The sequence below is a fragment of the Rattus norvegicus genome, chromosome 4 (assembly GCF_036323735.1).
Source record: "Rattus norvegicus strain BN/NHsdMcwi chromosome 4, GRCr8, whole genome shotgun sequence".
Lineage (NCBI taxonomy): Eukaryota > Metazoa > Chordata > Mammalia > Rodentia > Muridae > Rattus > Rattus norvegicus.
The window spans coordinates 13,334,801-13,360,377 of NC_086022.1; positions in this window are offsets into that span (position 1 = coordinate 13,334,801).

Consider the following 25,577-nt stretch of genomic DNA (forward strand, 5'->3'; position numbering starts at 1 on the left):
GGCTCAGAGAGTAGCTGGTGGTAGTGTGGGGTTGAGATGAAAATACCCCGCCGGTGCCATGTGGCTCTATTAACCACTACACCCAACATTTGGGAGGGGAAGGTAGGAGGAACAGCAGGATTTAGAGGCTTTGAATGGAGCATGTAGTGAGTTCCAGGGCAGCCTGAGCATGAAAGTCAGACATGTTTTCAAAACAACAACAACAAACCGTACAATTGAATCGTTTTCCTAGAGAAATCAGAGACCAAAAATGCTTGCGTTGCCATAAATAACGGAAAAAGTAAATCAGGAAAGGGGCTGACTTCAGTTCAGTCTGAGAAAATGCTGGAGGAACTTGGGTCATTGATAAGGATGGCCAGGAAGGGAAGGCATTCTTTGCATCACAATAGAGGTGAGACTTGGCTACCACAACATTATGTGTGCAGTTAGTAGGCGTGACTTGAAGGCAAGGATACAGATTAAAAAAGGATCTCTGAGAATAGACTTCTGACCCTGGGGAGATGAGGGAAGGCTGAGAAGTGACTGGAAAGGACAAATGTAGAACTGGGAGGCGATCTAAAAGGAAAGAGAGACGGCATCATTTGTAGAAGTCAGAAAAAGATACCAAGACAGAATAAAACAGCAAGCAGCATTGATGGCAGCCAAGAGAGAGAAGAACCCCAGACTGTGGCCTTGACAGATACAAGGGCATTTGTGATTAGTAATTCAGGGATATATAGACCATATGATGGAGGGTTGTGAGAAAATGAGAAGTGAGAAAGGGGATCTGTGAAGGTTATTTTTATCCCAAATTATTATCTGAAAAGCTCCAGAAGAAGAAAAATAGGAGCAATGTTGTGACCTTAACATTTGACTTCCTCTCAGCTCCAAACTAGTGCTGAAGCCCTAAGCTACTCTGTAAAGATACTTGGAGATGGGATGTTAGTGAGAAAGTTAAGGTTAAATTGGGTCACAAAGCCAGAATGATTATGGTAGGGTTAGTAGACATACAGAATGAGAGATTGGTGGTGGGCCAGTGAGTATTAAACTGTATATATGAATCAAAAGTTCTGGTGTGCTATTGTATGGTTCGGTGGCCAAATGGTGTTTGTGTACTACACTTCTCAGAAAGCTAGAAGAATAGATTTTAACATATTTGCTATAAATAATTGGTGTTTGAAGACATAGGCATGATTAACCGGTGATACAATGATTGCATGCACTGAACCATCGGGTAGTGTGTATAGTTTCTGTCTTTTTGTATATCAGTTAAAAATAAAGTTAATGTACATAAAACAAAAGAATGAGTGGAAGTCGTCATACACGCATTTTGGAGGCTTAAGGGATCAAGAGTTTGAAACCAGTATGAAATATAGAGTGAGACTATGTATCAAATAATCTAATTTTAAAAAATGAGAAGGGGGGGGGCAATGAACAAGGAAATGACTCCTCATAAGAAACTACTCAAGGTATAAGCTTGGTCTCTGACCTCTAGCCTCTACATCTCTGAAAATTCTACTACTTAAATCATTCAGTCAGAAAAATAGTCAGAGTAAATAGAAGGATCTGCTGCTAAGCCCAAGACCAGAGTTCAGTCATTGGGACCCAGTGGAAGGGGAGAGCCACTTTCCCTAAGTTGTCTGCTGGCCTCCACGCACAGTATGGCTCATGCAGGCCACACATGTGCAGACAGACAATGTAGATACCAAAGTTACAAAAAAACTAGACCACCCAAGGCATGATGCTTTGTTATAGCAGTCAAAGTCCAATCGAGGCAACAACCAAAATGAGATGGTATATCAAGAAATTGCCTTTAAAATATTACTTAAAATTGGCAAGATTGGTTTTTCAAGGATGAGGAATGAGAGGTTTGAAAGGAAACAGAAAGGTTAATTAAGGAAGCAGAGTTCTCCCAAACCAGAAAGAAGTGGTACTGAAAGCATAACACAGGATTTTATTTTAAACCAGGGGTGGGGGACCATTTAGAGTATGAATAGAGCAGTTTGCAGAATCACTACATGGGATCAGTTATCAAAATGTTTATTACTCTGCATGCAAGAACAGGCAGTGCTAGAATAAAATGCCAGATTAGAGAAAGATGGATTCCACAAAATGCCTAACTGATGGGAAGGGGCATGAGGGGACAGGGTTAATCACAATATGTATGTACATCTTTGATATCCTCAAACAATAAGAAACTACCTCTGCCAAATAAGTAATTGACAGGCATGATGGCTTGCCACAAACCCTCATCAGTTGTTTCCCTGTCTTTATAGAACCCTTCAACTATTTATGAAGATAATGGATATCTGTATTTCATTATAGTTATATAATTAAAAAAACGAACGTGGTAGTTAAAAACAATAATAATTAAGTGCTTTTAAGGGAAAAGGAGGGACACACTTATCTATTATGGTCATTAAAAATAAATAAAATGTGATTGGTTCTGCACAATACTCAGCCAAAAGCATGCCTTAGAGATGTCCAATGTAACCCTGAGTGCTAGAAATACTTTTCAATGACTAGAACTGGTTTACCTTTTCTGGGTCTAATAAATGCCCAGTATTTTATGAAATCTAACTTGTATTGAACTGTATATCACTATTGGGTTCTTTTAAAACCACAGTGCTACCAAGGCTCTATTATTCTATGTTTAAAATACTTTAAATAGATTCATCGGAGCTCTACCTAATCTCACTAACAACCATTATTAATATGATTTGACTCTGACCTTTCGAGCTCCCAAGAATCTCCTGTTCTTCCCCCTCTAATATCTGGCAACTCTCAAACAGATATGAAGTTAGCAAATGTAAGTTTCACCATTCTTTATCATTTACCCAGAAAGCAGCAAGTGAGAAAGCGAAAGCATGATTCTCTAATATAGACTAATCTATATATAATATACATAGCCTGGCCGTTCTGTTTGTGAAAGGAAGAAGTTTTAAAACACTGCCATCTGCTGGAAAAGTCACAAACTGCATGGACATTTATGAACTAGGAAATAAAATACAAGAGACAGTGCCATATTCTGCCATACCCACCTCTATTAGTAAAGGGCTGAAGATGGTTTCAAACAATAATTGTCTGAGGGTAATTTGGGTAATTGTTAGAGAACATTACACATTAAAGATAAGCAAAAATACACATTTACTGCTATGACAGCTTTGAGAATAACCAGCCTTGTTCATAAGCCAGAGTGAAGACTGTGGGCTCTGACCTGCCAAGCAAGGTTTGAAACCAGTATGCACTGCTGTCAGTGGCCACAAACCTGTTCTGAATCACTGAATAATGATCACTTTAAACATTAAGTCCAAGCTGAGTTTTAAAATATCCTTACAATGCCTTCAGTGAGACTAAATAGATTTTCCTCTGGCTTTTAGAGTCCTTGAAATTCTCAGTTCAAGGAAGGTCAAACAATTATATCATAATGCATACAGATAACTCTTCTTTTTCTACAGATTTTTATTATAATGAGGCTGCTTTCAGGAGTATAATTTAATTCATTGACTTTCTATATCTCACTTGAGTTTATATTTGCCAGAAATTTTTATGAGTATTATCTATAGGGCCTTTATCACCCTAACGTCAGGGGGAGGGGATAACATTGACTAAATTCAAAGAAAAGAGTATGTTTTCTTCTATGAGTCTCCATTTGTCTAGAGAAAAAAATCACTCTCTGAACCTCAATAAATGCTATCTGTGTGTTTGTCCCTTACCAAACTGGATGATCTACTCTTTGGTTTTCCCATTGTCATCTAGCAACATTGGACAAAGGTCAGGGACTCTTATGGAAGAGTTAAGAGAAAGATTGAAGGCCCTGAAGAGGATAGGAACCCCACTGGAATACCAACAGAGTCAACCAGCATGGACCACTGGGAGCTCTCAGAGACTGAACCATCAACCAAAGAGCATCCATGCGCTGGACTGAAGTGTGGCAGAAACGCAGCTCAGTCTCCCTGTGGGTCCCCCCAAAACTAGGGCAGCATCTGTCCCTGTGCCTTGTCTGGCCTCAGTGGGAGAGGATGCACGAGTCCTGCATCGACTTGATATGGTGGCGGAGAGGGAGCCCGCCCTTTCAGAGCCGAAGGGGTGGGGGATGGGAGGATGGACTCTGTAAGGGAAAGATCTGGAGTGCAGCAGCGTTCTGGATGTAGACAAACAAAGAAACAAACAAAAACGCATGCTGAATTTGCCCAGATTTCTCAACTTCAAACGATAGAACCCAATTCTAACTGACTTGGTTGTCCTCTGTAAGCCCATTTAGTCATAGACATGGGTTACCTTGTCTTCCTGGTGATCCAGGGAATCTTTAGTGGGGCACATGCTAAGAATTCCCAGAAGACTATACCACTTTGACTTCTTCAATCAATCCAGAAACTCTGATAAGTATACCCATACCCATACCAATAAACGTAGACCACTAAAAAGGCTGTCTCTTTTTATCCCCCTTTTTATTAAACTATTTTAATTTACATTCCAAAAGTTCTCCCCTCCCCTTTGCTTCTGAGAGGGTGCTTCCCCACCCACCTACTCGCACCCATCTCATCCCCACCAGAATCCCCCTTCCCTGGGGGATTTCAACAGGATTAAGTGCATCCTCTCCCACTGAAGCCAGACAAGGCAGTCCTTCACTACATATGTGCTAGGGGCACAGAGCAGCCTATTTATGCCTTTTGGTTGATAGCTTAGTCTCTGGGAGCTCTGAGAGGTCGAGTTAGTTGACCTGTGGTTCTTCCTATAGGGTTGCAATCCCCTTCAGCCCCTTCAGTCCTTCCCCTGACTATTCCATAGGGGTCCCCGACCTCAGTCGAATGGTTGGGTTTAAGTGTCTGCATCTGTCTCAGTCAGCTGCTGATAAAGCGTCTCAGAAGACAGTCTTTCCAGGCTCCTGTCTGCAGATACAACATATAATCAGTAATGGTGTAGGTTTTGCTGCCTGTGAACGGGATGGACCCCAGGTTGGGCCAGTCACTGGATGGCCTTTCCTTCAGTCCCTGCTCCATTTTTGTCCCTGCATTTCCTTTAGACAGGAAAAATTCTAGGTCAAAATTTTTGAAGATGGGTGGCTGGCCCCATCCCTCAACTGGGGGCCCTGTCTCTCTACTGGAGGTGGTCTTTTCAGGTTCTATCTCTCTATTGTTGGACATTTCGACTAAGGTCAACCCCACTGAGTTCTGGGAGCCTCTCATATCCCAGGTCTCTGAGACTCTCTAAGGGTTCACCCCAGCCCCTTCCACTACTCTTCCCTTGCATCATATTTTCATTCATTCTCCTGGCCCCCAGGGCTTCTCTCCTGTCCTCTCTGATAACTGATCCTGCCCTGACCCCTTACCCTGCTTCTTCCCTTCCTTCCTCTCTCACGAATTAGTAAAGTGTTTTCGTCCTTTTTGTATGTGATACTTCAATTCTTGGGTTTGACTTTGCATTTGCTTAGCTTAGCATTCTGGGATCTAATAAAAGGGAAAATTCACAGGTGATGAGAAACAGTGCAGTCCTAGCTGAAGGACCACTGGGTTCTCCTGGGGGAAGCAGAGGGGAGTTCATCAGAGTCACCTCCTCTCTTCAAGTCAGGGGACCAGGTGGTGCCTCTCTTGAAGGAAATCTCAGAGAGCTTGTGGAGCTGAGGTATTCAGGTTTTAAATACTTCTGTAGATAATTTCATTTGGGTGTCTGGCTTTCTAGAAATCACCAAAAGATAGAAACAATATGGTTCTATAATAAAGGGTTTACCTACTACAGTCCCTGGATTCAATCCCTAGCACAACCACCACCACCACCACCACCACCACCACCACCACCACCACCACCACAACTACTACCACCATCACCACCACCATCACCACCATCACCCACCACCACCACCACCACAACTACCACCACCATCACCACCACCATCACAACCACCATCACCTCACCTCTACCACCACCACCAAAAAAAAAAGTTAAAAGTTAAACTTTTATTCTAAATGGCTGTAGATGTTAATTACATTTACTAATTGAATCACCTCTTTGATGGCTGTATTTGTGCCATGTGATAGCAGTCCCTGTTCTAGAATGAGTGGACTTTAGGAGTCACCAGCCCAACTGGTACATAAAACCCATTCCAGGTCTTAGTTGGTTTTGTGGTTTGGTTACTTGAGCCTTTTAAAATGATTTTTGTATAAAGAGCTTCTACTTATTAGGAGAAAGCTGTTATGGATAATGAAAATCTGATGAATGAGTTTCATGATGCTAACAGTACAGGGAAACTGCCTGGGTCTATATACTTCAGGGCAAGGAACGGTCTGTCTGTACAACTCTCCTCCAACAGAACACCAGAATCTCACCATCTAACGCTGCCAAAGCTTTGGTTTAGATACTGGACCTCATAGCCACCATCTCCCCTCAAAGCTCAACAACTTTGTGTGTTAACCTTGGTCCTCCTGGGAGCAAAGGGAAAATTAAACGTGTAAGGATTTAGAGGAAATATGTTTGAGAAGCTTGGAGTTTGGTTAAACACTAAGAAGAGTCACCGGTTCTCTAGTAAAGCCCAACAAGGGAAGGGAGTGAAAAAACGGGTGGGGGGGGCCGGAGCACAACAGCTTTCAGGCAAGCCCCCATTAGTGCTGGTGACAGCCCATCCAGAGCTGTTGCACCCAGCCCCTCCCAGCTCCCTTTGTCCCATCCACCTTAGCTCAGGGGTCTATGGACCTCAATCAAGCCCAGGCCAGCCTCTCTCTCTACCCGCCTTACATTCCAGGGGTCGACCACTCCACCAGCCCACTCCCAAGGTCCTAGACTCCATGGATAAAGGACAAACAGCTTTATTTAGAACTTATGGGCTTGGCACAATTGCTGGGCACAGAAGCTTCTGCCCGGAAAGGCATACCCTCATCAGTTATTATCTCCATTTCTCCTCTGGCCCTAAACTTAGTGGTTTGTATCAGCTAGGCCCTGTCAACTTCGTTGACCATCCGCCTTTAGTGGAGGCCACTGGTACTAGCTTCCCAGAGATCTTACATGATTGCTGAGTGCGTGCTTCTTGTTCTGAAGCCTGGCCAAAAAGCTTCTCTCCCCCTCCCCCTTGAGACCCAGAAGTGCCCCCTGTCTCTTCTGCCCAGCAATTGGCTCCTGGCCTTCTTTATTAACAAGTCAAGAACCAATTAGGGAACCAGAACTTAGTATTAGTACCTCCCTCTACAATAATATGCAGCAGTTGGACTTGAACCTTGGTCTATTTTAACTCCTTGTTTTGAGGACCCTTTATTTCATCAAAACACTTCCTGGAAAGGGTAGCAAATACAGAAAGAAACAGGAAGTTTTCGTTCTGTTTGGTGCATAGAAAACTTGCAGTCAAATATAAGAGAATGTGGAAGCTGACTTAATGGAACAAATTATTCAATCAACACACAAATACAGTGATTAACCTTGCTCTTTACATGTGGAGGGTTCCAGAAACTCATAAATCTGTTCCTGCTTAACTAGACACTTAGAGTACTAACCCTTGTAGTCTTTGATAACTTATAGATGGCACATGTACTAGTCTTCTCTCTCTCTCTCTCTCTCTCTCTCTCTCTCTCTCTCTCTCTCTCCCTCCCTCCCTCCCTCCCTCGCTCCCTCTCTCCCTTCCTCCCCTTCTGTCTCCTTCCCTTCCTTCCTTCCTTCCTTCCTTCCTTCCTTCCTTCCTTCCTTCCTTCCTTCCTTCCTTCCTGTTGTCTGTCTTTCGAAACAGTCTCATTATATAGAACTGGCCGGCCTATAACTCAGAGACTGCCCTGCCACTGATGTTCCCATTCTTAATTCCTATTCATACAATTTTAATAGTATTTTATGATGCACAATTCAGAGAGAAGTCACTTGAATTAAGCCAAATAAAAATATTTTCATATTTAGATGAATTTTTGGATGCAAATCTTCCATTTAGGCTAGAATGATTACCATTTTAAAACATAATTTTCAGACTATGACAGTACTGCACTAGTCCTGAGGAAGTAAATTAGATTTTATTTACTAGCTAAAACAATCAGTAACAGTTTATAGTCAAATGGTGATTATTATAAATATTAATTGCCATTATGAACTCTTCCTTGGCTACCGACATTTATTCTCAATTCTTTTGGCTTCATTGGGATATGCTATAGTGAAATCTACTTATTAATATCTATGTAAAACAATTGGAAATATTCCAATTACTTCTATTCTTTCTACTTTCAATGAATGAAAATCAGAGAAGTAGATTATTTTGGATTTGGAGTCTAATTTTTCTCTTCTATTATTCATGTAATTTCAGGCAGAATATGTTATTTCTAATTCTGCTGAGAGGGAAAAATAAGTTATAGTAGAGAGAAAGTTAATACATAAAACAACTGAACCAGAAGTGCGTGGACAGTTGTGGCAGTTTCAAAGAAATATTATTTTGTTTAAAAAATCATTAGGAATTATGAACTACATAAATAAGTCTCTCTTGACAATATTTGCTGAGCACCCCTTAGAGTATGAGTGAACATAAAAATATCTAAAGCTAAGGTGCTCAGTGGGAACTCTCAGGCCACTCGGGCCCAGGAAGTGGTGGAATCATGGCACATCTTCACCTCTCCCTCAGAGGCCATAACTGGTAGGACCTCAGAGGCACATCTTCACCTCTCCCTCAGAGGCCATAACTGGTAGGATCTCAGAAACAAATTCTACCAAGCAACACAAACCAGCACTGCACTCCCTAAGAACCAGAGAGGACAACGGAAACCAGGGAACCAAATACCTAACCCAAAAGGACAAGAACAGCTATCAGCACCCAGAATTACAATCTTTCCAAACCCAGAACCCAAAGGCCAGCATAAGAACATAGTCAATAACAGCCAGGACAATATGTCTCCAGTAAAGCCCAGCAAGTCTATCCCAGGAAGCCATGAGAAATGCAACATAGTTGAAGCACAAAACGAAGACCTTAAAATGGCTGTTAGTAATACTATTGACGAGGTTACAAAAGAAGAAATTAATAAACCCTTGATGAAAACATAAGCAGTAGCAGGGAATTAATATAAGAGTTCAAGATCTGAACGTGGGAATAGAGTCAATAGAACAAATCCAGACTGAGACAAATCTGGAAATGAAAAATTGAGAAACCTGAATGGGAAACTCAGAGACAAGTTTCACCAACAGAACACGGGGTAGAGAAAAGAAAATCACAGACCTCGAAGACACAATAGAAAACCTGGAGACTTTGATTAAAGAAAATGTTAACTCTAAAAACTTCCGGAAACAAAACATCCAGGAAACCTGGACACTATAAAAAGACCAAATTTAAGATTAATAGGAATACAAGAAAAAGAAGAAACCCAGGTCAAAAACACAGAAAATATTTTCAATAAAATTATAAAAGAAAATTTCCCTTGGCTAAAGAAGGAGTTTCCTATCATGGTGCAAAAAGCACACAGAACACCAAATAGACTGAGTCAGGAAAGAAATTCCCCTTGGCATATAATCAGAACAATACATGTACAGAACAAACCCAGAATATTAAAATCTACATGAAGAAAAAGCCAAGGGGCTAGTAGAATAGGACCTGTCTTCTCAGTGGAAATTATGAAAGCCAGAGAGCATAGAAAGATGCCACACAGGCTCCAAGAGACCACAGATATCAGCCCAGACTACTATTCTTACCAACACTTTCAGTGAAAATAAATGGAAAAAGTAAGCCATTTCATGATAGATCAATTCACGCAATATCTGTTCTACAAATCTAGCCCAACAGAAGCATTAGAAGAAAACTCCAACCTAAAGAGGTTAACTACACCTAAGGAAAAAAAAAACCAAGGAATAATCCCAGATGAAGAAATAAGAAGGAACACACACACACACACACACACACACACACACACACACACACACACACACACACACACACCTCTCCCAACAACAAAATAACAGGAGTCAGCAAACATTGCTCATTGGTGTCTGTCAACATCAATAGTCTCAAATCTCCAACAAAAATGACACATTAACAGAATTGGTGTGAAAACAGTATCCATCCTTTTGCTGAATCCAAAACCACATCTTAACATCAACATAGGCATCATCTCAGAAAAAAAGGATAGAAAAAGATATTCCAAGAAAATTGACCTAAGAAGCAATCGAGTATGGCCATTTCATAACTGACAAACTTCAAACCAAATCTAATCAGAAGAAATAAGGAAGGAGACTGCTTACTCACTAAAGGAAAAATTCACCAAGATGGCATTTCAATTCTTCTTTTTCCATCTTTATTAAATTGAGTATTTCTTATTTACATTTCAAATGTTAATACCTTTCCCAGTTTCCATGCCAACATCCCCCTAACCCCTCCCCCTCCGCTTCTATATGGGTGTTCCCCTCCCCATCCTCACCCCCCATTACCGCCCTCCCCCCAACAATCCCATTCACTGAGGTCCAGCCTTGGCTCCACTGGTGCTCTTACTAGGCTATTTATTGCTACCTATGAGGTCAGAGTCCAGGGTCAGTCCATGTATAGTCTTTGGGTGGTATTAGTCCCTGGAAGCTCTGGTTGGTTGGCATTGTTGTTCATATGGGGTCTCAAGGCACTTCAGCTCTTCCAGTCCTTTCTCTGATTCCTTCAACAGGGGTCCCGTTCTCAGTTCAGTGGTTTGCTGCTGGCATTCGCCTATGTATTTGCTGTATTCTGTCTGTGTCTCTCAGGAGAGATCTACATCTGGTTCCTGTCAGCCTGCAGCCTGCACTTCTTTGCTTCATCCATCTTATCTAGTTTGGTGGCTGTATATGTATGGGCCACATGTGGGGCAGGCTCTGAATAGGCATTCCTTCAGCCTCTGTTATAAACTTTACCACACTATCCCCTCCCAAGGGTATTCTTGTTCTGCTTTTAAAGAAGGAGTGAAGCCTTCGCATTTTAGTCACCCTTCTTGAGTTTCATGTGTTCTGTGCATCTAGAGTACTTCGAGCATTTTGGGCTAAAATCCACTTATCAATGAGTGCATACCATGTGTGTTTTCAGTGATTGGGTTACCTCACTCAGGATGATATTTTCCAGTTCATTCCATTTGCCTATGAATTTCATTAAGTCATTGTTTTTGATAGCTGAGTAGTATTCCATTGTGTAGATGTACCACATTTTCTGTATCCATTCCTCTGTTGAAGGGCAGATGGGTTCTATCCAGCTTCTGGCTATTATAAATAAGGCTGCGATGAACATAGTGGAACATGTGTCTTTGTTATATGTTGGAGCATCTTTTGGGTATATGCTCAAGAGAGGTATGACTGGGTCCTCAGGTAGTGCAATGTCCAATTTTCTGAGGAACCTCCAAACTGATTTCCAGAATGGTTCTACCAGTCTGCAATCCCACCAACAATGGAGGAGTCTTCCTCTTTCTCCACATCCTCGCCAGCATCTTATGTTGCCAGAGTTTGATCTTAGCCATTCTGACTAGTGTGAGGTAGAATCTCAGGGTTGTTTTGATTTGCATTTCCCTTATGACTAAAGATGTTGAACATTTCTTTAAGTGCGTCTCAGCCATTTGGCATTCCTCAGCTGTGAATTCTTTGTTTAGCTCTGAACCCCATTTTTTAATAGGGTTATTTGTCTCCCTGCGGTCTAACTTCATGAGTTCTTTGTGTATTTTGGATATGAGCCCCCTATCAGTTGTAGGATTGGTAAAGACCTTTTCCCAATCTGTTGGTTGCCGTTTTGTCCTAACCACAGTGTCCTTTGCCTTACAGAAGCTTTGCAGTTTTATGCGATCCCATTTGTCGATTCTTCATCTTAGAGCATAAACCATTGGTGTTTTGTTCAGGAAATTTTCTCCAGTGCCCATGTGGGGAGATTCTTCCCCACTTTTTCTTCTATTAGTTTGAGTGTATCTGGTTTGATGTGGAGGTCCTTGATCCACTTGGACTTAAGCTTTGTACAGGGTGATAAGCATGGATTGATCTGCATTCTTCTACATGCTGACCTCCAGTTGAACCAGCACCATTTGCTGAAAATGCTTTTTTCCATTGGATGGTTTTGGCTCCTTTGTCAAAAATCAAGTGAGCATAGGTGTATGGGTTCATTTCTGGGTCTTCAATTCTATTCCACTGGTCTATCTGCCTGCCTCTGTACCAATACCATGCAGTTTTTATCACTATTGCTCTGTAATACTGCTTGAGTTTGGGGATAGTGATTCGCCCAGAAGTCCTTTCATTTTTGAGGATAGTTTAAGCTATCCTGGGTTTTTTGTTATTCCAGATGAATTTGCAAATTGTTCTGTCTAACTCTGAAGAATTGGATTGGTACTTTGATGGGGAGTGCATTGAATCTGTAGATCGCTTTTGGTATAATGGCCATTTTTACTATATTAATCCTGCCAATCCATGAGCATGGTAGATCTTTCCATCTTCTGAGGTCTTCTTCAATTTCTTTCTTCAGAGGAGTTAAGTTCTTATCATACAGATCTTTCACTTGCTTGGTGAAAGTCACACTGAGGTATTTTATATTATTTGGGACTATTATGAAGGGTGTCATTTCCCTAATTTCTTTCTTGCCTTGTTTCTCTTTTTGTGTAGAGGAAGGCTACTGATTTATTTGAGTTAATTTTATACCCAGCCACTTTGCTGAAGGTGTTTATTAGGTTTAGTAGTTCTCTGGTGGAACTTTTGGGATCACTTAAGTATACTATCATATCATCTGCAAATAGTGATATTTTGACTGCTTCCTTTCCAACCTGTTTCCCTTTGATCTCCTTTTGTTGTCTGATTGCTCTGGCTTACACTTCGAGAACTATATTGAGTAAGTAGGTAGAGAGTGGGCAGCCTTGTCTAGTCCCTGATATTAGTGGGAATGCTTCAAATTTCTCTCCATTTAGTTTAATGTTAGCTACTGGTTTGCTGTATATGGCTTTTACTATGTTTAGGTATGGGTCTTGAATTCCTGTTCTTTCCAGGACTTTTATCTTGAAGGGTTGTTGAATTGTGTCAAATGCTTTCTCAGCATCTAATGAAATGATCATGTGGCTTTTTATCTTTCAGTTTGTTTATATAGTGGAGTACCTTGATGGCTTTTCGTATATTAAACCATCCCTGCATACCTGGGATGAAGCCTACTTGATCATGATGGATGATTGTTTTGATATGTTTTTGGATTCAGTTTACAAGAAGTTTATTGAGTATTTTTGCATCGATATTCATAAGGGAAATTGGTCTGAAGTTCTCTTTCTTTGTTGGGTCTTTGTGTGGTTTAGGTATAAGAGTAATTGTGGCTTCATAGAAGGAATTCGGTAGTGCTCCATCTGTTTCAATTTTGTGGAATAGTTTGGATAGTATTGGTATGAGGTCTTCTATGAAGGTCTGATAGAATTCTGCACTGAACCCATCTGGACCTGAGCTCTTTTTGGTTGGGAGATCTTTAATGACTGCTTCTATTTCCTTAGGAGTTATGGGGTTGTTTAACTGGTTTATCTGTTCCTGATTTAACTTCGGTACCTGGTATATGTCTAGGAAATTGTCCATTTCCTCCAGATTTTCAAGTTTTGTTTAATATAGGCTTTTGTAGTAGGATGTGATGATTTTTTTGAATTTCCTCTGATTATGTAGTTATGTCTCCCTTTTCATTTTTGATTTTGTTAATTTGGACATACTCTCTGTGTCCTCTCATTAGTCTGGCTAAGGGTTTATCTATCTTGTTGATTTTCTCAAAGAACCAGCTTTTGGTTCTGTTGATTCTTTGTATAGTCCTTTTTGTTTCTACTTGGTTGATTTCAGCTCTGAGTTTGATTATTTCCTGCCTTCTACTCCTCCTGCGTGTATTTGCTTCTTTTTGTTCTAGAGCTTTTAGGTGTGCTGTCAAGATGCTGATATATGCTTTCTCCTGTTTCTTTCTGCAGGCACTCAGAGCTATGAGTTTTCCTCTTAGTACAGCTTGCACTGTGTCCCGTAAGTTTGGGTGTGTTGTACCTTCATTTTCATTGAATTCTAAGAAGTGTTTAATTTCTTTCTTTATTTCTTCCTTGACATGGTTATCGTTGAGTAGAGCATTGTTCAACTTCCATGTATATGTGGGCATTCTTCCCTTATTGTTATTGAAGACCAGCTTAGCCCGTGGTGGTCTGATAGAAGGAATGGGATTTTTTCTATCTTTCTGTATCTGCTGTGGCCTGTTTTGTGACCAATTATATGATCAATTTTGGAGAAAGTACCATGAGATAGTGAGAAGAAGGTATATCCTTTTGTTTTAGGATAGAATGTTCTATAAATATCTGTTAAGTCCATTTGGTTCATGACTTCTGTTAGTCTGTCCACGTCTGTTTAATTTCTGTTTCCGTGATCTGTCCATTGATGAGAGTGGGGTGTTGAAATCTCCTACTATTATTGTGTGAGGTGCAATGTGTGCTTTGAGCCTTTCTTTGTTTTGTGCATTTGATGTTTTGACAATTATGTGACGGGAGGAGTTTCTTTTCTGGTCCAATATATTTGGAGTTCTTTAGGCTTCTTGAATGTTTATGGGCATCTCTTCCTTTAGGTTATAGAAGTTTTCTTCTATGATTTTGTTGAAGATATTTGTTTGAGTTGGAAGTCTTCACTCTCTTCTATACATATTATCTTTAGGTTTGATCTTCTCATTGTGTCCTGGATTTTCTGTATGTTTTGGGCTAGGAGCTTTTTCTGTTTTACATTATCTTTGACAGTTGTGTTGATGTTTTCTATGGTATCTTCTGCCCCTGAGATTCTCTCTTCTATCTCTTGTATTCTGTTGGTGATGCTTGTATCTACTGCTCCTTGTCTCTTCCTTTGGTTTTCTATCTTCAGGGTTGTCTCCCTTTGTGCTTTCTTTATTGTTTATATTTCCATTTTCAATTCCTTCACCTGCTTGATTGTGTTTTCCTGTAATTCTTTCAGGAATTTTTGTGTTTCCTCTCTAAGGGCTTCTACTTGTTTTACTTGTGTTTTCCTGCATTTTTCTTTAGGGAGTTCTTTATGTCTTTCTTAGAGTCCTCCATCATGATCAAACGTGATTTTAAATCTGGATCTTGCTTTTCTGGTGCGTTTGGATATTCATTGTTTGTTTTGGTGGGAGAATTGGGCTCTGATGATGCCATGAAGTCTTGGTTTCTGCTGCTGCTTGTGTTCCTGTGCTGGCCTCTTGCTATTTCTGACAGTGGTTTGACCGTCCTATAAGGCCTGTGTGTCAGGAGTGCCGTAGACCTGTTTTCCTGTTTTCTTTTAGCCAGTTATGGGAACAGAGTTTTCTGCTTCAGGCGTGTAGTCATTCCTGTCCACTGGCTTTCAGCTGTTCCTGTGGGCGTGTGACCTGAGTCCACCAGGCAGGTCACTTCTCTGGTCTCTGGCCTGAAGTCATTCCTCAGGGCTGGGTTTCAGCTCTCTGTGAGGGCAGCAACCAGAAGGGCCTGCCCCTCCTTCTCCGGGATCCTTGTGCATGGGGGGCCCTGATGGCACTAGGCATTTTCCTCTAGAGTCTGAAATGTGGGCGGAGAGTAGTTTCCTCTGGTTTCCCAGGCATGTCTGCCCCTCTAAGGTCTAGCTCTTCCTCCCACGGGATTTGGGTGCAGGGAGCTGTTTGATCTGGTCCCTTCAGATCCAGTCACAGTCTGGACCACAGGGCTCCTGCAGCTTGAGTGCCCCTATCTTCCTGTTCCCAGAGGCCCTATACAGTTTCCTCTTTAGCCAGGGATGTGGGCAAAGGTGGGCAGAAGTGGTGGTCTCTCCTGCCTTGCTGTTTCAGGAGTACTCACAGGTATGGGCGATGAGCTCTCTCTCCCACGGGGTTTGGGAGCAGGGAGGGGTGGGCTAGGAAACTCCCAGAGGAGTTTCACCTTTGTGTGTCCTGAGTCCACCAGGCAGATCACTTGGAGCAGAAAAATTGGTCTTACCTCTGGTCTCGGGCCTGAAGTCACTCCTCAGGGCTGGGTTTCGGCATTTCAAATCTTAACCTCTATGCCCCACTTCACAAAGCAGCCACTTTGTAAAAGAAGCACTACTATAGCTTAAATCACCTATTGACCTCATATATACCTCTTACTAGACAAGTCATCTGAATCAAAACACAGAAATATGATGGAGCTAACTGACATCATAAACCAAATGAACCCAACAGATATTTACAGAACATTTTCCCCAAATACAAAAGAATATACCTGAGAGAGAGAAGCCATGGCAGGACAATGGAGGCTGATGTAAAGATCTTGCTCTGTGTATTTACAGGGTTTGAATGTAGGAAAGTGTGAGGCGGTTGGAGACACTGGGTCACCATGGCGAAGTTGGTGCAGGACCTAGCAAGGTAAAAGACACAAATACTTTTTTATTTTTTATAGTTTTACAACAACAGATAGTGAACCAATGTGATGTGCAAGAATCCACTAGTAATCCTAAGAGTTGAGAGAAAGTTTTTATTTTCTAAGAGGAGGCCAGTGCCATGTTAAGTCATGTGATAGCTTAAGGGGGGAATTCAAACAAAGAAACAGGGAAGCATCCTGGGCTGGCAGGCTGTAGGTCCCCTGCTGTGTGAGAAGTAATGGCAGCTCAGAGAGTTAGAGATTAAAAGCTGCTTTTTAAAGAAAGTTGTTTAGAAAGTCTTTCAGGATACTCATATTCCTTTTAACGTGGGCTCCACAGGAATTTTGGGTTGAAATCCTAGTTAGACAAGCTACTTCTTACTTGCAGGTATTATTAAAAAGTGATTAAGTTTGTTTTTAGAAATAAGAGAGTAAAAAGGTTACCTGAATCAGGTGGGGATTTTCACCCACAGTTCAAAACTTAGATACGGAAAAATTGGTCACTAACTCCCAAGTAGAGAGTTGTGATAAATGTCTATAACACCAGGGAGAGTGAATGCAGACATATATTATAGAAGTATTAAGGTTAAAGGAAAATCTGTGGCTCCGGGTAGACAGCTTAACAGATGGATATATTTTGGGCTAAAGTCCTGGTTTGATATGTTGCTTATTGATATTGGAATTGATAGAAGGTATTTGGTTTGTTTTATGAATTATCCCATATGGCCCATTGATGCCGGCTAGCGAGGGTTTGTGGTTACTTTTGATATTTACCACAACAGGAAGCTCAGATTCTCTTAACCAGAATTTTGGGTTCATTTCCTGATATCACAGAGTACAAAAACCTATCAGGCTCATTGTTTAGCTTACTTTAAAAAAAAAAGTTTAATCTTCATAATGGGTGTGACTTTGAGTTTTATGGTTGTATTATTACTCTGGGAGAGAGTGCAAGATACAAGCTTTTCTGGTTACAGACTAATGAACACAGTATTTTGGGAGAAAGATTTTGTCTTTGTGTTTTTAAAAAGTGTGATTAGGCTCTGGAAACCTCACGGAGTCATACTAATCAGATTTGATGGAGGTAGACCACCTGAAAAATTGATTCAGGAGAATCAAACAAGATATCTCGATTCTAAACTTTTGTCTTGAGAATTGTATTTTACAGAGTGTGCCCACTTGGATAACTGGTCTCAAGGACTTTCAGCTGGGTCCAGTCAGGACACATCGGCTACAGCATTTGCTTCATTCTTCCCACCCCCTTACCCCCAAGGATATCTCAACGTCCATGTACAACTTGAAGAAGTTATAGAGGAGTCGTTGTGCCAATTCCCTGGAATTTTGGGGGGCTGGAAGTGGTTATTCTAAAGTTGTTTTTATGAGGAACTTAAAATTGGTTGTAATTTAACAGGGAGGAATTAGGTAGATTGAATTGTACAGTCATAATCTCATTTGGTAACTAAGCTAAAATCATATCTTTGTTTTGATATAGAATTTATTTGTTAAAAGAGTTTAAAAGTACAAAGGTTTAGAGCCAGTCCTTCTATTGATGTCATTCGAACTTCTGAGTTGATTTTTAACATGTGAGTTAAGGGCCAAATAGCAAACATATTGCTGACTTTGTGAGAGTACTTTCAAGAAATTGTTAAGATATAAAGACAACAGTACAGATTGTCTTATATAGGTAGATGGTTTTCAAAAACGTCAGAAATCCACAAAATTTAAGATTTAAAGTTATTTATCTTTTATTGAGACATATCTGCTCCTAACAGTTTCCCTTTGGCGGATTTAACGAAGAATTTGAACATCTCTACCTCCAGATGAGGCAATACTTTGTGGTGAGGCAGCCACTAGACAAAACTGCCTGTTTCATCTGTAGACTAATACTGTCCAGAAAAGGACAGATTATGCAGATAGTTGACTGATAAACTCTGCCAAGACAGGGTGATCGGCCCTTCAAAATCTGCATTTCAAGAGTCTGTCAGTTGATTTTGGGCCAGAAGGCTGAAGACTTGCGCTCACATTTTGCTAACAGTGGACTATGTTAGTGGAGATTTGTCTCTACAACCTCTCAGTTCTGGAAGCTGTGTTAGGCTTCCTTTGTGTATTCTCAGATATCTGACAGGGTTGAAGACCAATTATAGTCTCATAGCCTATTAGGCTATTTAACTCTGAATATACATATTTTATTGGGTAGTTATCAGATAGTATACAAGCTAGCCAAGATATAATATAGATTTTAAACCTTTCTTTTAAGTACCTCATGGAACTACTCCAAATTTTGCTTTTATACTTGTTGTGATAGTTTGAATAGGTTTGGCCCTCACAGACTTGTGTGTTTGAATGTTTGGCTCATGGGGAGTGGTACTATTAGGATGAATGAACTTGTTGGAGTATGTGTGGTCTTGTTGAAGAAAGTATGTCACTGTGGGGTTGGACTTTGAGGTTCTATGCTCAAGTTCTTCCCAGTGTAGAATTCCAATACCCTCTTATCTAGGGAGGACAGTCTCTTTCTGGCTGCCTTTGAATCAAGGTGTAGAACTCTCAGCTCCTTCTTCAGCACCACATCATGCTATAATCATGATAATGTGTCTGAAACTGTAAGCCAGCCACAATTAAGAGTTTCTTTGGTCATGGTGCCTCTTCACAGCTATCAAACCCCAAGACAAAAAGCTGAATATCAGCAACAACAGGAAATTTACAAACTCATGGAAACTGAACAACTCACTACTGAGTAATAGTTGTGTCAAAACAAAAATTAAGAGAGAAATTAATGACTTCCTAGAATTGAGTAAAAATACAATATACCCAAACGTAGAGGACACAATAAAGGCAAGTCTAAGAGGAAGTTCATAGTATAAATGCCTTCATTGGAAAACCAGAGAGCAACTTAGTAATACACCTGAAAGTTCTAGAACAAAAAGAAAAAAATCCATACCCAGAAAGTAGATGGCAAGAAATAATCAAACCCGGGGCTGAAATCAATAAATAAAAGAATCAAATTAGCAACAGAACACAACATAAAGAATCAATGGAACAAAGAGTTGGGTTTTGTTTTTTAGAAAAATCAATAAGATTGATAAACTTTTAGCAAAATTAACTAAAAGGCAGAGAGAGAAATTAAATTTTAAAACTGGAGATGAAAGGGTGGCATAACAACAGACACTGAGGAAATTCAGAGAGTCATAGAGTGCATCTTAAAAACAGACTCCACCTAACTGAAAATCTAAAATAAATGGATCATTTTCTTAATAAATACTGCTTGCCAAAGTTAAATCAAGATCAGTTACACAATTTAAACACAGGGAAATAAAAGTGAAAAGTTCTCAGGGAGAACTTTGCCTCGGGATGGAGACCCTCCAACTCAATGACCAGACCGAGGCCACAGGATGCAATCAGCAAGAGGATTTGGTTTATTGTCGGGATACACAGGCACCTGTGGGCGCTTCAGTCACTCGGGGGACTGGCGCGCCCCACGGAACCAAGGATGGGCTTTTTATAGGATTCTGGGGAGCAGAAGCAAGCATACAGAAGCAGATGCATGGTTACAGGGATATAATTGGTGTATTCTAATGTGGCAAGGGTTCAGCCCGGGAGCAAGTTCCCTAGCCACCTTCCTGGAACATAACGGCTGACTCGGCCCCCCAAGGGTTCAGCCCGGGGGCAAGTTTCCTAGCTACCTTCCTGGAACAGGGTGTGGGACCTCTCCCGGGGCTTTTCTCATTGTCAGGCGCTCAACCACAGTCGTCCTGTTGCCAGGCCTTCAACCACACACATCTTGCTTGGCAGCCGCTGTGTACTCAGTGTTCTAACCTTTCCCTGAACCAGTCATCTTAAGTACAGCCTTGCAAAATGGCGTTACTGCTGCTAAGCTGGGGTCTTTCAAAAGTAGTCATTAAAAGTCTACCAACTAATAAAGCCCAAGTCCAGCTGATTTTAGCACAGAATTCTACTAGACTTTCAATGATGAGTTAATGCCTCAAGTTTTTCCACAAAATAGAAATGGAAAGAATATCATCCAATTCCTTTTATGAGGCCACAGTTTCCCTGATATCCAAACCACATAGCCTCCCCCCAAAAAGAAAACTACAGACCAACATTCCTTATGAACATAGACACAAAACTTCTTCATAAAAAGCAAAGCAAAATGACCCACCATGATCAAGTAAGCTTTATCCTAGAGAAGCAGGTATGGTCTACAAAAGTCAGTAAATGTAGTCCACCATGTTGACAAACTGAAAGACAAAAACTACATAAGAATCTTTTTTGTATTGGACATTTTTTATTTATATTTCAAATGTTATTCCCTTTCCCAGTTTCCAATCCATAAGCCCCCACCCCATTCCCCATCCCCCTTCTTCTATGGGGATATCCCCCCCACAACAATTCCCCCTTCCCAACCTGACATTCCCCTACACAAGGGAGTCCAACCTTGGCAGGACCAAGGGCTTCTCCTCCCATTGATGCCCAACAAGACCATCCTCTGTTACATATGCAGAGCCATGGCTTTGTCCATGTGTACTATTTCAGTAATGGTTTAGTCCCTGGGAGCTCTGGTTGGTTGGTATTGTTGTTCCTATGGGATTGCAAGCCCCTTCAGCTCCTTCAATCTGTTCTCTAACTCCTCCAATTCTTTAGGTACTTCTCAACCATTATCATATTCCTCAGCTGAAAATTCCTTGTTTAGCTCTGTACCCCATTTTTAATAGGGTTATTTGACTCTCTGGAGTCTAACTTCTTGAGTTCTTTGTATATTTTGGATATAAGCCCTCTATCAGATTTAGGATTGGAAAGATCTTTTCCCAATCAGTTGGTTGCTGTTTTGTCCTAATGACAGTGCCCTTTGCCTTAAAGAGGCTTTGAAATTTCAGTTGTTGAGCTTCCGTGTTTCTGTTGTTTTTGTTGTTATTGAAGACCAGCCTTAGTCTGTGGTGGTCTGATAGAATACATGGGATTAATTTAATCTTGTATCTGTTGTGATTTGTTTTGTGTATAAGTATATGGTCAATTTTTGAGAAGGTACCATGAGGTGCTGAGAAGAAGGTATATTCTTTTGTTTTAGGGTGAAATGTTCTGTAGATATCAGTTAAATCCATTTCATTCACAATTTCTTTTAGTTTCACTGTGCCTCTGTTTAGCTTCTGTTTTCATAATCTATCCATTGGTGAGAGTGGGCTGTTGACATCTCCTACTATTATTGTGTGAGGCTCAATGTGTATTTTGAGCTTTAGTGATGTGTTTTGTTTTGTTTTTTTTTACAATATGTGGGTGCCCTTGCATTTATGGCATACGTGTTTAGAATTGACAGTTCATCTTGATGGATTTTTCCTTTGATTTACATGTAATGTCCTTTCCCATCTTTTTCATAACTTTTAGTTGAAAGTCTATTTTGTTGGATATTAGAAGGGCTACTCCAGTTTGTTTCTTGGGACCATTTGCTTGGAAAAAAATTCCCATCCTTTCGCTTTGAAGTAATGTCTGTCTTTGCATATGAAGTGTATTTCCTGAATGCAGCAAAATGCTGGACCCTGTTTATGTATCCAGTCTGTTAGCCCATGCCTTTTTATTGGAGGGAGTTGAGCCCATGATGTTGAGAGATATTAGGAACCAATACTTTTTCTTCCTGTTTTTTTTCTTTTTATTGTTAAAGGTGGAATTATGTTTGTGTGTTTCTCTTCTTTTGGATTTCTTTTCAAAACATTAATTTTTTGCTTTTTCTTGGGTGTAGTTTCCCTTCTTGTATTGGAATTTTCCTTCCATTATTCTTTCTTGGCCTGGGTTTGTGGAAAGATATTGTTTAAATTTGGTTTTGTCTTGAAATACCTTGGTTTCTCCATCTATGGTAATTGCAAGTTTTGCTGGGTATACTAGCATGTGCTGGCATTTTTCTTCTCTTAGGGTCTGTATGAAATCTTTTCAGGATCTTCTTGCTTTTATAGTCTCTGTTGAGAAGTCTGGTGTCATTTTTGATAGGGCCACCTTTATATATTACTTGATCTTTCCCTCTTATTGCTTTCAATATTCTTTCTTTCTTCTGTGCATTTGGTATTTTAATTATTATGTGAGGAGAAGAATTTCTTTTCTGGTCCCATCTGTTTGGTGTACAGTAGGTTTCTTGTGTGTTTATGGGCATTTCTTTCTTTAGGTTAGGAAAGTTTCTTCTACAATTTCGTTGAAAATGTTAGCCGGCCCTTTGAGTTGAGAATCTTCACTCTCTTCTACACCTATTATTCTCAGGTTCAATCTTTTTGTTATGTCGTGGATTTCTTGAATATTTTGAGATAGGAGCTTTTTGCTTTTGTTTGTTCCTTGACTGCTGTGTAGATGTCTTCTATTGTATCTTCTGCCACTGAGATTCTCTCTTCTATTTCTTGTATTCTGTTGGTGATTGGCTTCTGAAAGATCCTAGCTGAGTCTCAGGATCGCGCGCCCCAGGAAACACCGATCCCGGACGATCCCCCAAATGAAAGATCCTTGAAGAGAGACCCTTTCTAAAGTCTTGGGAAATCGCGGACCCCAGACACAGAGAGACCATTTTGGATGTAATAAGCAAAGGCGAGGTTTATTACGGAGATCTATTACGGGGATCTCTGGGCTGACACGTATCCCACGCAGGAGACAGAGGTGTCAACTCCGAAGCTCAAAAGTCAGGGGTTTATATAGGGAAGGCTAGGGGGTTTGGCGCGGTTACACACAATAGGCTAATTTCTGGCTCGGCTATAAGTGATTGGCTCATTTAAACACGGCAGTGAGATTACAGCACAGCAGGAGAGTACGTATTGACTGGAGCATACAGGATTTTAGAAGCTAGGGGCATATCAGGGTTTGAAGGACATCTGGTTAAGGTGTGACTCTGAATAAGCTGGGGGAGGTGCCCTTCTGCCAGATGGTTTGAGTCAGTCCTGATAACTCGGGCTGGTTCCTGCATTCCTTTTCTTTATCTTTATGGTCTGTTAGTCCTAGCGGCAGGGCGGGGATGCCTGGACTTGCTTTTCACAGTGTTTAGCCCTGAGTCTGTAAATTTTGAAACTTACTCTTTTAAGTTCATATTTTAAACCTTAAATCTGTATAATTTTCCTTTCACTTCTATAACTCCTGTTCTCTTTTCTAGGTCTTACATCTCCAGGGAGTCTCCCTTTAAGTTTTCTTTAATGATTCTATTTCCATTTTTAGATCCTGGATGGTTTTGTTCAATTCCTTCACCTGTTTGATTGTGTTCTCCTGTATTTCTTTAAGTGATTTATGCATTTCCTCTTTAGGTGCTTCTATATGTTTAATTGTATTCTCCTGTATTTCTTTAAGAGAGTTACTTATGTCCTTAAAATTCTCTATGATCTTCATGAAATGGGAGTTTAGATTTGAATCTTGCTTCATATATCTGTGTTGGGGTATGCAGGAGTTTCTGTGGTGGGAGAACTGGGTTCTGATATTACCAAGTCAAATTGATTTCTGTTACTTATGTGTTTTCCTCTTGCCATCTTGTTATCTCTGGTGTTATCTGGCCTTCCTGTCTCTGACTGGAGCCTGTTTTTCCTGTGAGCCTGTGAGCCTGAGATCCTGTGATCCTCTGATCCTGGATGTGTCAGAATACCTGGGGAATCAAACTGCAACTGGGTTTTGGGCTGTGTGTGATCTGTTCCAGCACCAGGGCTCTGGTCCCCAACACTGGTGGGAACCTGAAGGTTTTAGGATCTCTGGTTGGGCAAGGAATCTGCTTCCTGGGGTCACAGGGCTCCTGGTATGCCTGGTGTGGGGGCAGAATTTAGGGTCTTACCTGTGAATCTAGGTGTGTCAGAATTCCTGGGGAGTCTAGCAACAACTCGGGTGTGAACTGTGTGGTATTGGCCCTGAGCTTGGTCTCTGGTCCCTGGTACAAGTGGTAACTGGAAGTCACGTGGGTCTCTCTGGTATTAGGTTTCTATACCACCCCTCAAATGGTCCTTAATTTTAGCTATCTTTCCATAAAGTATTCTCTCCCTTGTCCCTCTTCCTCCACTTGATCCTTTCAGTCTAGTCTCCCCCATTCGTCCTAATTATTTACTCCATTTTTCTTTCTAGAGGAACTCTATCTGCCACCAACCCCCTCCTCCAGTCCCTTACTCTATACATAACATCTCACCTCTGTGGTTCTCCTTAATATAGCTTGATTATCTTTGACTTAACAGCATACACACACACACACACACACACACACACACACACACACACACACATGTGGAATACATACCACATTTGACTTTCTGGATCTGGATCACCTCACACAAGGTAATTTTTCCTAGTTTTGTTGTGCTCATTTCGGAAGCATTTGGGAACCCCAAAGGACCACCAAGGAGTTGATTATGATGTAATCTCACTAGAGTCTTTATTTAAGCTTGACCTATGGCTCCAACTGCATATAGAGCAGAGGATGGCTTTGTTGGGCACCAGTGCAGGGAGAAGCCTTGGTCCTGCCAAAGCTGGACTATCCCAGTGTAGGGGAATGTCAGGGTGGGGAGGTAGGAAGAGTGGGGTGGGGGAAACCCTCATAGAAGAAGGGGGAGGGGAGATGGGATATGGGGTTTATGGATGGGAAACTGGGAAAAGGAAAAACATTTGAAATGTAATTTAAAAATAGTCAATTTTAAAAAAGAAATTAAAGATTTTTAGAATTCAATGAAAATGAAGGCACAGCATATTCAAACTTAAGGAACACAGTGAAAGCAGTGCTATGAGGAAAATTCATAGCTCTGAGTGCCTCCATAAAGAAATTAGAGAGATTATACATTAGCACCTTAATGGCTCATCTGAAAGCTCTAGAAGAGAAAGAAGCAAATAAAGCCAAGAGGAGTAGATGGCAGGAAATAATCAAACTCACTGCTAAAATCACCAAGTAGAAACAAAAAGAAGTATACAAAGAATCAACAAAACTAGGAACTGGTTCTTGGAAAAATCCACAAGATAGATAAACCCTTAGCCAGAGGGCACAGAAACAGTATCCAAATTAACAAAACCGGGGATGAAAAGGAAGCTATAACAACAGAAACTGAGGAAATTAAAAACATAATCAGATCCTACTACAAAAATTTATACTCAACAAAACTAGAAAACCTGGGTGAAATGGATGATTTCCTACACAGATACCAGGTACCAAAGTTAAATCAAGATCAGATAAACCAACTAAACAGCCCTATAACCCCAAGGAAATAGAAGCAGTTATCAGCAGTCTCCAAACGAAAAAAGCCCATGGCCAGATAAATGGTTTTAGTACAGAATTCTATCAGAACTTCAAAGAAAATCTAATACCAATGCTCCTCAAACTATCCCCCCCCAAAAAAAGAAACAGAAGGAACACTATCCAATTTTTCT